Source organism: Heptranchias perlo, unplaced genomic scaffold, assembly GCF_035084215.1.
Source record: "Heptranchias perlo isolate sHepPer1 unplaced genomic scaffold, sHepPer1.hap1 HAP1_SCAFFOLD_1403, whole genome shotgun sequence".
Lineage (NCBI taxonomy): Eukaryota > Metazoa > Chordata > Chondrichthyes > Hexanchiformes > Hexanchidae > Heptranchias > Heptranchias perlo.
This window is the reverse complement of record NW_027138650.1, coordinates 22,697-35,909: the sequence shown is the minus strand read 5'-3', so window position 1 is coordinate 35,909 and position 13,213 is coordinate 22,697.

Genomic DNA, 13,213 nt, shown 5'->3' with positions numbered 1-13,213 from the left:
GCGCGAGGGGGACGGGGAGAGAGCGTGAGAGCGCGAGGGGGACGGGGAGAGAGAGAGCGCGAGGGGGACGGGGAGAGAGCGAGAGCGCGAGGGGGACGGGGAGAGAGCGAGAGCGCGAGGGGGACGGGGAGAGAGAGAGCGCGAGGGGGACGGGGAGAGAGAGAGCACGAGGGGGATGGCGAGAGAGCGCGAGGGGGACGGGGAGAGAGAGAGCGCGAGGGGGACGGGGAGAGAGAGAGCGCGAGGGGGACGGGGAGAGAGGGGACGGGGAGAGAGAGCGCGAGGGGGACGGGGAGAGAGAGATCGAGAGCGCGAGGGGCCGGGGAGAGAGAGAGCGAGAGCGCGAGGGGGACGGGGAGAGCGAGAGCTCGAGGGGACGGGGAGAGAGAGCGAGAGCGCGAGGGGGACGGGGAGAGAGAGAGCGCGAGGGGGACGGGGAGAGAGAGAGCGCGAGGGGGACGGGGAGAGAGAGAGCGCGAGGGGGACGGGGAGAGAGAGAGACCGCGAGGGGGACGGGGAGAGAGCGCTAGGGGGACGGGGAGAGAGAGAGCGCGAGGGGACGGGGAGAGAGGGGACGGGGAGAGAGAGCGAGAGCGCGAGGGGGACGGGGAGAGAGAGAGCGAGAGCGCGAGGGGGACGGGGAGAGAGAGAGCGAGAGCGCGAGGGGGACGGGGGGAGAGAGAGCGAGAGCGCGAGGGTGACGGGGAGAGAGCGCGAGGGGGACGGGGAGAGAGCGAGAGCGCGAGGGGGACGGGGAGAGAGCGAGAGCGCGAGGGGGACGGGGAGAGAGCGAGAGCGCGATGGGGAGAGAGAGAGCGCGAGGGGGACGGGGAGAGAGCGCGAGGGAGACGGGGAGAGAGAGAGAGCGCGAGGGGGACGGGGAGAGAGAGAGAGCGCGAGGGGGACGGGGAGAGAGGGGGACGGGGAGAGAGAGCGCGAGGGGGACGGTTAGAGAGAGAGCGAGAGCGCGAGGGGGACGGGGCGAGAGAGAGCGAGAGCGCGAGGGGGACGGGGAGAGAGAGAGCGAGAGCGCGAGGGGGACGGGGAGAGAGAGAGCGCGAGGGGACGGGGAGAGAGAGCGCGAGGGGGACGGGGAGAGAGAGAGACCGCGAGGGGGACGGGGAGAGAGAGAGCGCGAGGGGGACGGGGAGAGAGAGAGCGCGAGGGGGACGGGGAGAGAGAGAGCGCGAGGGGGACGGGGAGAGAGGGGGACGGGGAGAGAGAGCGAGAGCGCGAGGGGGACGGGGAGAGAGAGAGCGAGAGCGCGAGGGGGGACTGGGAGAGAGAGAGCGAGAGCGCGAGGGGGACGGGGAGAGAGAGAGAGCGCGCGGGGGACGGGGGGAGAGAGAGCGAGAGCGCGAGGGGGACGGGGGAGTGAGAGAGAGAGAGTGAGCGAGGGGGACGGGGGGAGAGAGAGAGAGAGAGAGAGAGAGCGAGGGGGACGGGGAGAGAGAGAGAGCGAGGGGGACGGGGAGAGAGAGAGCGCGAGGGGGACGGGGAGAGAGAGAGCGCGAGGGGGACGGGGAGAGAGAGAGCGCGAGGGGGACGGGGAGAGAGAGAGCGCGCGAGGGGGACGGGGAGAGAGAGAGCGCGCGAGGGGGACGGGGAGAGAGAGAGCGAGAGCGCGAGGGGGACGGGGAGAGAGAGAGCGAGAGCGCGAGGGGGACGGGGAGAGAGAGAGAGCGCGAGGGGGACGGGGGGAGAGCGAGCGAGAGCGCAAGGGGGACGGGGAGAGAGAGAGCGCGAGGGGGACGGGGAGAGAGAGCGATGAGCGCGAGGGGGACGGGGAGAGAGAGAGACCGCGAGGGGGACGGGGAGAGAGAGAGCGCGAGGGGGACGGGGAGAGAGAGAGCGCGAGGGGGACGGGGAGAGAGAGCGCGAGGGGGACGGGGAGAGTGGGGGACGGGGAGAGAGCGCGAGGGGGACGGGGAGAGAGAGCGCGAGGGGGGACGGGGAGAGAGAGAGAGAGAGAGCGCGAGGGGGACGGGGAGAGAGAGAGAGCGCGAGGGGGACGGGGAGAGAGAGAGAGCGCGAGGGGGACGGGGAGCGAGAGGGGGACGGGGAAGAGAGCGAGAGCGCGAGGGGGACGGGGAGAGAGAGAGCGCGAGGGGGACGGGGGAGAGAGAGAGCGCGAGGGGGACGGGGAGAGAGCGCGAGGGGGACGGGGAGAGAGCGAGAGCGCGAGGGGGACGGGGAGAGAGAGAGCGCGAGGGGGACGGGGAGAGAGCGCGAGGGGGACGGGGAGAGAGAGAGAGCGCGAGGGGGACGGGGAGAGAGAGATGAGCGCGAGGGGGACGGGGAGAGAGGGGGGACGGGGGAGAGAGAGCGCGAGGGGACGGTTAGAGAGAGAGCGAGAGCGCGAGGGGGACGGGGCGAGAGAGAGCTGAGAGCGCGAGGGGGACGGGGAGAGAGAGAGCGAGAGCGCGAGGGGGACGGGGAGAGAGAGAGCGCGAGGGGGACGGGGAGAGAGAGCGCGAGGGGGACGGGGAGAGAGAGAGACCGCGAGGGGGACGGGGAGAGAGAGAGCGCGAGGGGGACGGGGAGAGAGAGAGCGCGAGGGGGTCGGGGAGAGAGAGAGCGCGAGGGGGACGGGGAGAGAGGGGGACGGGGAGAGAGAGCGATGAGCGCGAGGGGGACGGGGAGAGAGAGAGCGAGAGCGCGAGGGGGACTGGGAGAGAGAGAGCGAGAGCGCGAGGGGGACGGGGGAGAGAGAGAGAGCGCGCGGGGGACGGGGGGAGAGAGAGCGAGAGCGCGAGGGGGACGGGGAGTGAGAGAGAGAGAGTGAGCGAGGGGACGGGGGGAGAGAGAGAGAGAGAGAGAGAGCGCGAGGGGGACGGGGAGAGAGAGAGCGCGAGGGGGACGGGGAGAGAGAGAGCGCGAGGGGGACGGGGAGAGAGAGAGCGCGCTGAGGGGGACGGGGAGAGAGAGAGCGCGCGAGGGGGACGGGGAGAGAGAGAGCGAGAGCGCGAGGGGGACGGGGAGAGAGAGAGCGAGAGCGCGAGGGGGACGGGGAGAGAGAGAGAGCGCGAGGGGGACGGGGGGAGAGCGAGCGAGAGCGCAAGGGGGACGGGGAGAGAGAGAGCGCGAGGGGGACGGGAGAGAGAGCGAGAGCGCGAGGGGGGACGGGGAGAGAGAGAGACGCGAGGGGGACGGGGAGAGAGAGAGCGCGAGGGGGACGGGGAGAGAGAGAGCGCGAGGGGGACGGGGAGAGAGAGCGCGAGGGGGACGGGGAGAGTGGGGGACGGGGAGAGAGCGCGAGGGGGGACGGGGAGAGAGAGCGCGAGGGGGGACGGGGAGAGAGAGAGCGCGAGGGGGACGGGGAGAGAGAGAGCGCGAGGGGGGACGGGGAGAGAGAGAGGCGCGCGAGGGGGACGGGGAGAGAGAGAGCGCGAGGGGGGACGGGGAGAGAGAGAGCGAGAGCGCGAGGGGGACGGGGAGAGAGAGAGCGAGAGCGCGAGGGGGACGGGGAGAGAGAGAGAGCGCGAGGGGGACGGGGGGAGAGCGAGCGAGAGCGCAAGGGGGACGGGGAGAGAGAGAGCGCGAGGGGGACGGGGAGAGAGAGCGAGAGCGCGAGGGGGACGGGGAGAGAGAGAGACCGCGAGGGGGACGGGGAGAGAGAGAGCGCGAGGGGGACGGGGAGAGAGAGAGCGCGAGGGGGGGGAGCGGTGGGGACGAGAGAGAGCGCGAGGGGGACGGGGAGAGTGGGGGACGGGGAGAGAGCGCGAGGGGGACGGGGAGAGAGAGCGCGAGGGGGGACGGGGAGAGAGAGAGAGAGAGAGCGCGAGGGGGACGGGGAGAGAGAGAGAGCGAGGGGGACGGGGAGAGAGAGAGAGCGCGAGGGGGACGGGGAGCGAGAGGGGACGGGGAGACAGGGGGATGGGGAGAGAGAGCGCGAGGGGGACGGGGCGAGAGCGCGAGGGGGACGGGGCGAGAGCGCGAGGGGGACGGGGCGAGAGCGCGAGGGGGACGGGAGATCGAGCGAGAGCACGAGGGGGACGGGGAGAGAGAGCGAGAGCGCGAGGGGGACGGGGAGAGAGAGCGAGAGCGCGAGGGGGACGGGGAGAGAGAGCGAGAGCGCGAGGGGGACGGGGAGAGAGAGCGAGAGCGCGAGGGGGACGGGGAGAGAGAGCGAGAGCGCGAGGGGGACGGGGAGAGAGAGCGAGAGCGCGAGGGGGGACGGGGAGAGAGAGCGAGAGCGCGAGGGGGACGGGGAGAGAGAGCGAGAGCGCGAGGGGGACGGGGAGAGAGAGCGAGAGCGCGAGGGGGACGGGGAGAGAGAGCGAGAGCGCGAGGGGGACGGGGAGAGAGAGCGAGAGCGCGAGGGGGACGGGGAGAGAGCGAGAGCGCGAGGGGGACGGGGAGAGAGCGCGAGGGGGGACGGGGAGAGAGCGCGAGGGGACGGGGAGAGAGCGCGAGGGGGACGGGGAGAGAGCGCGAGGGGGACGGGGAGAGAGCGCGAGGGGGACGGGAGAGAGCGCGAGGGGGACGGGGAGAGAGCGCGAGGGGGACGGGGAGAGAGCGCGAGGGGGACGGGGAGAGAGCGCGAGGGGGACGGGGAGAGAGCGCGAGGGGGACGGGGAGAGAGCGCGAGGGGGACGGGGAGAGAGCGCGAGGGGGGACGGGGAGAGAGCGCGAGGGGGACGGGGAGAGAGCGAGAGCGCGAGGGGGACGGCGAGAGAGCGAGAGCGCGAGGGGGACGGGGAGAGAGCGAGAGCGCGAGGGGGACGGGGAGAGAGCGAGAGCGCGAGGGGGACGGGAGATGAGAGCGAGAGCGCGAGGGGGACGGGGAGAGAGCGAGAGCGCGAGGGGGACGGGGAGAGAGCGAGAGCGCGAGGGGGACGGGGGAGAGAGCGAGAGCGCGAGGGGGACGGGGGAGAGAGCGAGAGCGCGAGGGGGACGGGGAGAGAGCGAGAGCGCGAGGGGGACGGGGAGAGAGCGAGAGCGCGAGGGGGACGGGGAGAGAGCGAGAGCGCGAGGGGGACGGGGAGAGAGCGAGAGCGCGAGGGGGACGGGGAGAGAGCGAGAGCGCGAGGGGGACGGGGAGAGAGCGAGAGCGCGAGGGGGACGGGGAGAGAGCGCGAGGGGGACGGGGAGAGAGGGGGACGGGGAGAGAGAGCGAGAGCGCGAGGGGGACGGGGACGGGGAGAGAGAGCGAGAGCGCGAGGGGGACGGGGAGAGAGAGAGAGAGAGCGAGAGCGCGAGGGGGACGGGGAGAGAGAGAGCGCGAGGGGGACGGGGAGAGAGCGCGAGGGGGACGGGGAGAGAGAGAGAGCGCGAGGGGGACGGGGAGAGAGAGAGAGCGCGAGGGGGACGGGGAGAGAGGGGGACGGGGAGAGAGAGCGCGAGGGGGACGGTTAGAGAGAGAGCGAGAGCGCGAGGGGGGACGGGGCGAGAGAGAGCGAGAGCGCGAGGGGGACGGGGAGAGAGAGAGCGAGAGCGCGAGGGGGACGGGGAGAGAGAGAGCGCGAGGGGGACGGGGAGAGAGAGCGCGAGGGGGACGGGGAGAGAGAGAGACCGCGAGGGGGACGGGGAGAGAGAGAGCGCGAGGGGGACGGGGAGAGAGAGAGCGCGAGGGGGACGGGGAGAGAGAGAGCGCGAGGGGGACGGGGAGAGAGGGGGACGGGGAGAGAGAGCGAGAGCGCGAGGGGGACGGGGAGAGAGAGAGCGAGAGCGCGAGGGGGACTGGGAGAGAGAGAGCGAGAGCGCGAGGGGACGGGGACGGGGAGAGAGAGAGCGCGCGGGGGGACGGGGGAGAGAGAGCGAGAGCGCGAGGGGGACGGGGAGTGAGAGAGAGAGAGTGAGCGAGGGGGACGGGGGGAGAGAGAGAGAGAGAGAGAGAGCGCGAGGGGGACGGGAGAGAGAGAGCGCGAGGGGGACGGGGAGAGAGAGAGCGCGAGGGGGACGGGGAGAGAGAGAGCGCGCGAGGGGGACGGGGAGAGAGAGAGCGCGCGAGGGGGACGGGAGAGAGAGAGCGAGAGCGCGAGGGGGACGGGGAGAGAGAGAGCGAGAGCGCGAGGGGGACGGGGAGAGAGAGAGAGCGCGAGGGGGGACGGGGGGAGAGCGAGCGAGAGCGCAAGGGGGACGGGGAGAGAGAGAGCGCGAGGGGGACGGGGAGAGAGAGCGAGAGCGCGAGGGGGACGGGGAGAGAGAGAGACCGCGAGGGGGACGGGGAGAGAGAGAGCGCGAGGGGGACGGGGAGAGAGAGAGCGCGAGGGGGACGGGGAGAGAGAGCGCGAGGGGGACGGGGAGAGTGGGGGACGGGGAGAGAGCGCGAGGGGGACGGGGAGAGAGAGCGCGAGGGGGGACGGGGAGAGAGAGAGCGCGAGGGGGACGGGGAGAGAGAGAGCGCGAGGGGGACGGGGAGAGAGAGAGCGCGCGAGGGGGACGGGAGAGAGAGAGCGCGCGAGGGGGACGGGGAGAGAGAGAGCGAGAGCGCGAGGGGGACGGGGAGAGAGAGAGCGAGAGCGCGAGGGGGACGGGGGAGAGAGAGAGAGCGCGAGGGGGACGGGGGGAGAGCGAGCGAGAGCGCAAGGGGGACGGGGAGAGAGAGAGCGCGAGGGGGACGGGGAGAGAGAGCGAGAGCGCGAGGGGGACGGGGAGAGAGAGAGAGACCGCGAGGGGGACGGGGAGAGAGAGAGCGCGAGGGGGACGGGGAGAGAGAGAGCGCGAGGGGACGGGGGAGAGAGAGCGCGAGGGGGACGGGAGAGTGGGGGACGGGGAGAGAGCGCGAGGGGGACGGGGAGAGAGAGCGCGAGGGGGGACGGGGAGAGAGAGAGAGAGAGAGCGCGAGGGGGACGGGGAGAGAGAGAGAGCGCGAGGGGGACGGGGAGAGAGAGAGAGCGCGAGGGGGACGGGGAGCGAGAGGGGGACGGGGAGACAGGGGGATGGGGAGAGAGAGCGCGAGGGGGACGGGGCGAGAGCGCGAGGGGGACGGGGCGAGAGCGCGAGGGGGACGGGGCGAGAGCGCGAGGGGGACGGGGAGATAGAGCGAGAGCACGAGGGGGACGGGGGAGAGAGAGCGAGAGCGCGAGGGGGACGGGGAGAGAGAGCGAGAGCGCGAGGGGGACGGGGAGAGAGAGCGAGAGCGCGAGGGGGACGGGGAGAGAGAGCGAGAGCGCGAGGGGGACGGGGAGAGAGAGCGAGAGCGCGAGGGGGACGGGGAGAGAGAGCGAGAGCGCGAGGGGGACGGGGAGAGAGAGCGAGAGCGCGAGGGGGACGGGGAGAGAGAGCGAGAGCGCGAGGGGGACGGGGAGAGAGAGCGAGAGCGCGAGGGGGACGGGAGAGAGCGAGAGCGCGAGGGGGACGGGAGAGAGCGAGAGCGCGAGGGGGACGGGGAGAGAGCGCGAGGGGGACGGGGAGAGAGCGCGAGGGGGACGGGGAGAGAGCGCGAGGGGGACGGGGAGAGAGCGCGAGGGGGACGGGGAGAGAGCGCGAGGGGGACGGGGAGAGAGCGCGAGGGGGACGGGGAGAGAGCGCGAGGGGGACGGGGAGAGAGCGCGAGGGGGGACGGGGAGAGAGCGCGAGGGGGGACGGGGAGAGAGCGCGAGGGGGACGGGGAGAGAGCGAGAGCGCGAGGGGGACGGGGGAGAGAGCGAGAGCGCGAGGGGGACGGCGAGAGAGCGAGAGCGCGAGGGGGACGGGGAGAGAGCGAGAGCGCGAGGGGGACGGGGAGAGAGCGAGAGCGCGAGGGGGACGGGGAGAGAGCGAGAGCGCGAGGGGGACGGGGAGAGAGCGAGAGCGCGAGGGGGACGGGGAGAGAGCGAGAGCGCGAGGGGGACGGGGAGAGAGCGAGAGCGCGAGGGGGACGGGGAGAGAGCGAGAGCGCGAGGGGGACGGGGAGAGAGCGAGAGCGCGAGGGGGACGGGGAGAGAGCGAGAGCGCGAGGGGGACGGGGAGAGAGCGAGAGCGCGAGGGGGACGGGAGAGAGCGAGAGCGCGAGGGGACGGGGAGAGAGCGAGAGCGCGAGGGGGACGGGGAGAGAGCGAGAGCGCGAGGGGGACGGGGAGAGAGCGCGAGGGGGACGGGGAGAGAGGGGGACGGGGAGAGAGGGGGACGGGGAGAGAGAGCGAGAGCGCGAGGGGGACGGGGACGGGGAGAGAGAGCGAGAGCGCGAGGGGGACGGGGACGGGGAGAGAGAGCGAGAGCGCGAGGGGGACGGGGAGAGAGAGAGAGAGAGCGAGAGCGCGAGGGGGACGGGGAGAGAGAGAGCGCGAGGGGGACGGGGAGCGAGAGCGCGAGGGTGACGGGGAGGAGCGCGAGGGGGACGGCGAGAGAGCGAGCGCAGAGGGGGACGGGGGGAGAGAGGGGGACGGGGAGAGAGAGCGCGAGGGGGACGGGGAGAGAGAGCGAGAGCGCGAGGGGGACGGGGACGGGGAGAGAGAGCGAGAGCGCGAGGGGGACGGGGAAGAGAGAGAGAGAGAGCGAGAGCGCGAGGGGGACGGGGAGAGAGAGAGCGCGAGGGGGACGGGGAGCGAGAGCGCGAGGGTGACGGGGAGAGAGCGCGAGGGGGACGGCGAGAGAGCGAGAGCGCGAGGGGGACGGGGAGAGAGCGTGAGAGCGCGAGGGGGACGGGGAGAGAGAGAGCGCGAGGGGGACGGGGAGAGAGGGGGACGGGGAGAGAGAGCGCGAGGGGGACGGGGAGAGAGAGCGAGAGCGCGAGGGGGACGGGGAGAGAGAGCGATGAGCGCGAGGGGGACGGGGAGAGAGAGAGACCGCGAGGGGGACGGGGAGAGAGAGAGCGCGAGGGGGACGGGGAGAGAGAGAGCGCGAGGGGGACGGGGAGAGAGAGAGCGCGAGGGGGACGGGGAGAGAGAGCGCGAGGGGGACGGGGAGAGAGGGGGACGGGGAGAGAGAGCGAGAGCGCGAGGGGGACGGGGAGAGAGAGCGAGAGCGCGAGGGGGACGGGGAGAGAGAGCGAGAGCGCGAGGGGGACGGGGAGAGAGAGAGAGCGCGAGGGGGACGGGGAGAGAGAGAGACCGCCGCCGGCGAGGGGGACGGGAGAGAGAGAGCGAGAGCGCGAGGGGGACGGGGAGAGAGAGAGAGCGCGAGGGGGACGGGGGGAGAGAGAGCGCGAGGGGGACGGGGAGAAAGAGAGAGAGAGAGCGAGGGGGACGGGGGGGAGAGCGAGAGAGAGCGCGAGGTGGACGGGGAGAGAGAGAGAGCGCGAGGGGGACGGGGAGAGAGAGAGAGCGCGAGGGGGACGGGGAGAGAGAGAGCGAGAGCGTGAGGGGGACGGGGAGAGAGAGAGCGAGAGCGCGAGGGGGACGGGGAGAGAGAGAGCGCGCGACGGGGACGGGGGGAGAGAGAGCGAGAGCGCGAGGGGGACGGGGAGAGAGAGAGAGAGCGAGGGGGACGGGGGGAGAGAGAGAGAGCGAGGGGGACGGGGGGAGGGGGGGAGAGAGAGCGAGAGCGCGAGGGGGACGGGGAGAGAGAGAGAGAGCGCGAGGGGGACGGGGAGAGAGAGAGAGAGAGAGAGAGAGCGCGAGGGGGACGGGGAGAGAGAGAGAGCACGAGGGGGACGGGGAGAGAGAGAGAGAGAGAGAGAGGGGGACGGGAGAGAGAGAGAGGGGGACGGGGAGAGAGAGAGCGTGCGCGACGGTGGGACAGAGAGAGAGAGCGCGCGCGACGGGTGGGAGAGAGAGAGAGAGAGACGGGTGAGGGAGGGGGGGACAGGGAGAGCGAGAGAAAGTGGAGGGGGACGGGGAGAGAGACTGGGATGGGGACAGAGAGAGAGAGAGAGAGGAACAGGGATGGGGAGAGAGAGTCAGAGAGCGAGTCGGAGGGGGACTGAGGAGAGGGGATGGACAGGGTCAGACAGACAGCGACAGGTGGTGCGAGGAGTGTGCAGCAGGAGCGATGATGATTGGGGCAATGCTATCCGTGGTGATGTCGTCTCATACTGACCATGCTCGCCGTGTTCAGCTCGACGCTGGGAGTTGGGAATTTGCCGTTTGTCTGCAGATCCCCAATCTTGTAAATTTTCCTTTAAAATAAATGGTGAGTTCCACAATGTCGGCAGGTTCTCTGCTCTTCCCTGGCCCGGGAGTTGGGTTCAGGGATGGCCTGTCGTGCCCAGGAATCTCACTGCCTGCAAGGATCAGTTCTTGCATCAGTTTGACTGAACTCAGTGAAGGACACAATCCTTGTTTTGATGTCACTCCTCATTACATCTTAAACCATCTCACCTGCAATCAAACACTTTGCACTGCAGACACTTGTGTACACAGCAAGATCCCACCGACAACAATCACCAGTTAATCTGTTTTTTTGGATTGTGTTGGTTGACACCGGGGAGAACTCCTCGCTCTTCCAATACTGGAGATGGGATCCTTTAACCTCTGCTTGAACAGACAGACACAGTGCCTCGGTTTAACATCTCATCCGCGAGACGTACACCGGGAATTTCCTGGGGCCGTAACTTTTGGCGGAAACCCTGTTTAAAAGATCTCTGCCAACCTTCCGCCAAAGTTACATGGAGCTGATGGTGATATTTTTCAGGCTGATGGTGCTTGTGGGGAGGGAGCGTGGAAGGGGTAGATACTTTGGTTAATAAGGAAGGTTCTCGAAACGGACAAATGACACAAAGTGCTAACCTGTGCGGAGCCCTGAAATACTATGAGCATTATGCACAGTTCCGGTCTCCATATACCCAGGTTAGAGCACACTTGGAGCATTGTGCACCGTTCTGGTCTCCATATACCCGGGTTAGAGCACACTTGGAGCATTGTACACAGTTCCGGTCTCCATATACCCGGGTTAGAGCACACTTGGAGCACTGTGCACAGTTCTGGTCTCCATATACTTGGGTTAGACCACAGTTGGAGCATTGTGCACAGTTCCGGTCTCCATATACCCAGGTTAGACCACACTTGGAGCATTGGACACAGTTCCGGTCTCCATATACTCGGGTTAGACCACACTTGGAGCACTGTGCACAGTTCTGGCCTCCATATCAAAAGCAAAATACTGCAGATGCTGGAAATCTGAAATAAAAACAGAAAATGCTGGAGAAGCTCAGCAAGTCAGGCAGCATCTGTGGAGAAAGAAACAGAGTTAACGTTTCAGGTCAAAGACCTTTCGTCAGAACTGGAAGATGTCAGAGTTAAAAATGTGGGGAAATTGCTGGAGTCTATAATTAAGGATAGGGTGACTGAATACCTCGAGAATTTTCAGTTAATCAGAGAGAGTCAGCATGGATTTGTGAAAGGTAGGTCGTGCCTGACAAACCTGATTGAATTTTTTGAAGAGGTGACTAAAGTAGTGGACAGGGGAATGTCAATGGATGTTATTTATATGGACTTCCAGAAGGCATTTGATAAGGTCCCACATAAGAGACTGTTAGCTAAGATAGAAGCCCATGGAATCGAGGGAAAAGTATGGACTTGGTTAGGAAGTTGGCTGAGTGAAAGGCGACAGAGAGTAGGGATAATGGGAAGGTACTCACATTGGCAGGATGTGACTAGTGGAGTCTTGCAGGGATGTGTCTTGGGGCCTCAATTATTCACAATATTTATTAACGATTTAGATGAAGGCATAGAAAGTCTCATATCGAAGTTTGCCGATGACACAAAGATTGGTGGCATTGTAAGCAGTGTCGATGAAAACATAAAATTACAAAGCGATGTTGATAGATTAGGTGAATGGGCAAAACTGTGGCAAATGGAATTCAATGTAGACAAATGTGAGGTCATCCACTTTGGATCAAAAAAGGATAGAACAGGATACTTTCTAAATGGTAAAAAGTTAAAAACAGTGGATGTCCAAAGGGACTTAGGGGTTCAGGTACATCGATCATTGAAGTGTCATGAACAGGTGCAGAAAATAATCAATAAGGCTAATGGAATGCTGGCCTTTATATCCAGAGGACCAGAGTACAAGGGGGCAGAAGTTATGCTGCAGCTATACAAAACCCTGGTTGGACCGCACCTGGAGTACTGTGAGCAGTTCTGGGCACCGCACCTTCGGAAGGACATATTGGCCTTGGAGGGAGTGCAGCGTAGGTTTACTAGAATGATACCCGGACTTCAAGGGTTAAGTTATGAGGAGAGATTACACAAATTGGGGTTGTATTCTCTAGAGTTTCGAAGGTTAAGGGGTGATGTGATCGAAGTTTATAAGATATTAAGGGGAACAGATAGGGTGGATAGAGAGAAACTATTTCCGCTGGTTGGGGATTCTAGGAGTAGGGGGCACAGTCTAAAAATTAGAGCCAGACCTTTCAGGAGCGAGATTAGAAAACATTTCTACACACAAAGGGTTGTAGAAGTTTGGAACTCTCTTCCGCAAACGGCAATTGATACTAGCTCAATTGCTAAATTTCAATCTGAGATCGATGGCTTTTTGGCAACCAAAGGTATTAAGGGATATGGGCCAAAGGCAGGTATATGGAGTTAGATCACAGATCAGCCATGATCTTATCAAATGGTGGAGCAGACACGAGGGGCTGAATGGCCTACTCCTGTTCCTGTGTTCCTAAAGTTTTTAAGCAAGTACAAAGTCAGGGAAAGAACAAAAGGGAAGGTCTGTGATAGGGTGGAGGTCACGAGTGATTAAATGACAAAAGGGACGATGGTGCGAGGCGAGGAGGGTGGGAATGGGACAAGTAAAGAAACAAGATGGGTCTAGAGAAGCTGTAAATGGCAACATCAGAACCATTACGAGTAGCTGCGGGCTTTCCATTTACCTTGGTTGGACCACACTTGAAGCACTCTGCATCGTTCTCGTCTCAAAATTATAAAAAGGATATAGAGGCACTGGAGAAGGTGCAAAAAGATTTACTAGGATGATACCAGAACTGAGAGGTTATACCTATCAGGAAACATTGAACAGGCTGAGGGTCTTTTCTCTGGAAAAGAGAAGGCCGAGGGGTGACCTGATAGAGGTCTTTAAGATAATGAAAGGGTTTGATAGGGTAGACGTAGGGAAAATGTTTCCACTTGTGGGGGAGACCAGAACTAGAGGCCATAAATATAAGAGAGTCACTAATAAATCCAATCGGGAATTCGGGAGGAACTTCTTTACCCAGAGAGTGATGAGAATGTGGAACTCACTCCCACAAGGAGTAGTTGAGGGGAATAGTGCAGATACATTTAAGGGGAAGCTCGATAAACACATGAGGGAGAAAGGAATAGAAGGATGTGCTGATAGGGTGAGATGAAGTAGGGAGGGAGGAGGCTCGTGTGGAGCATAAACACCGACATAGACCAGTTGGGCC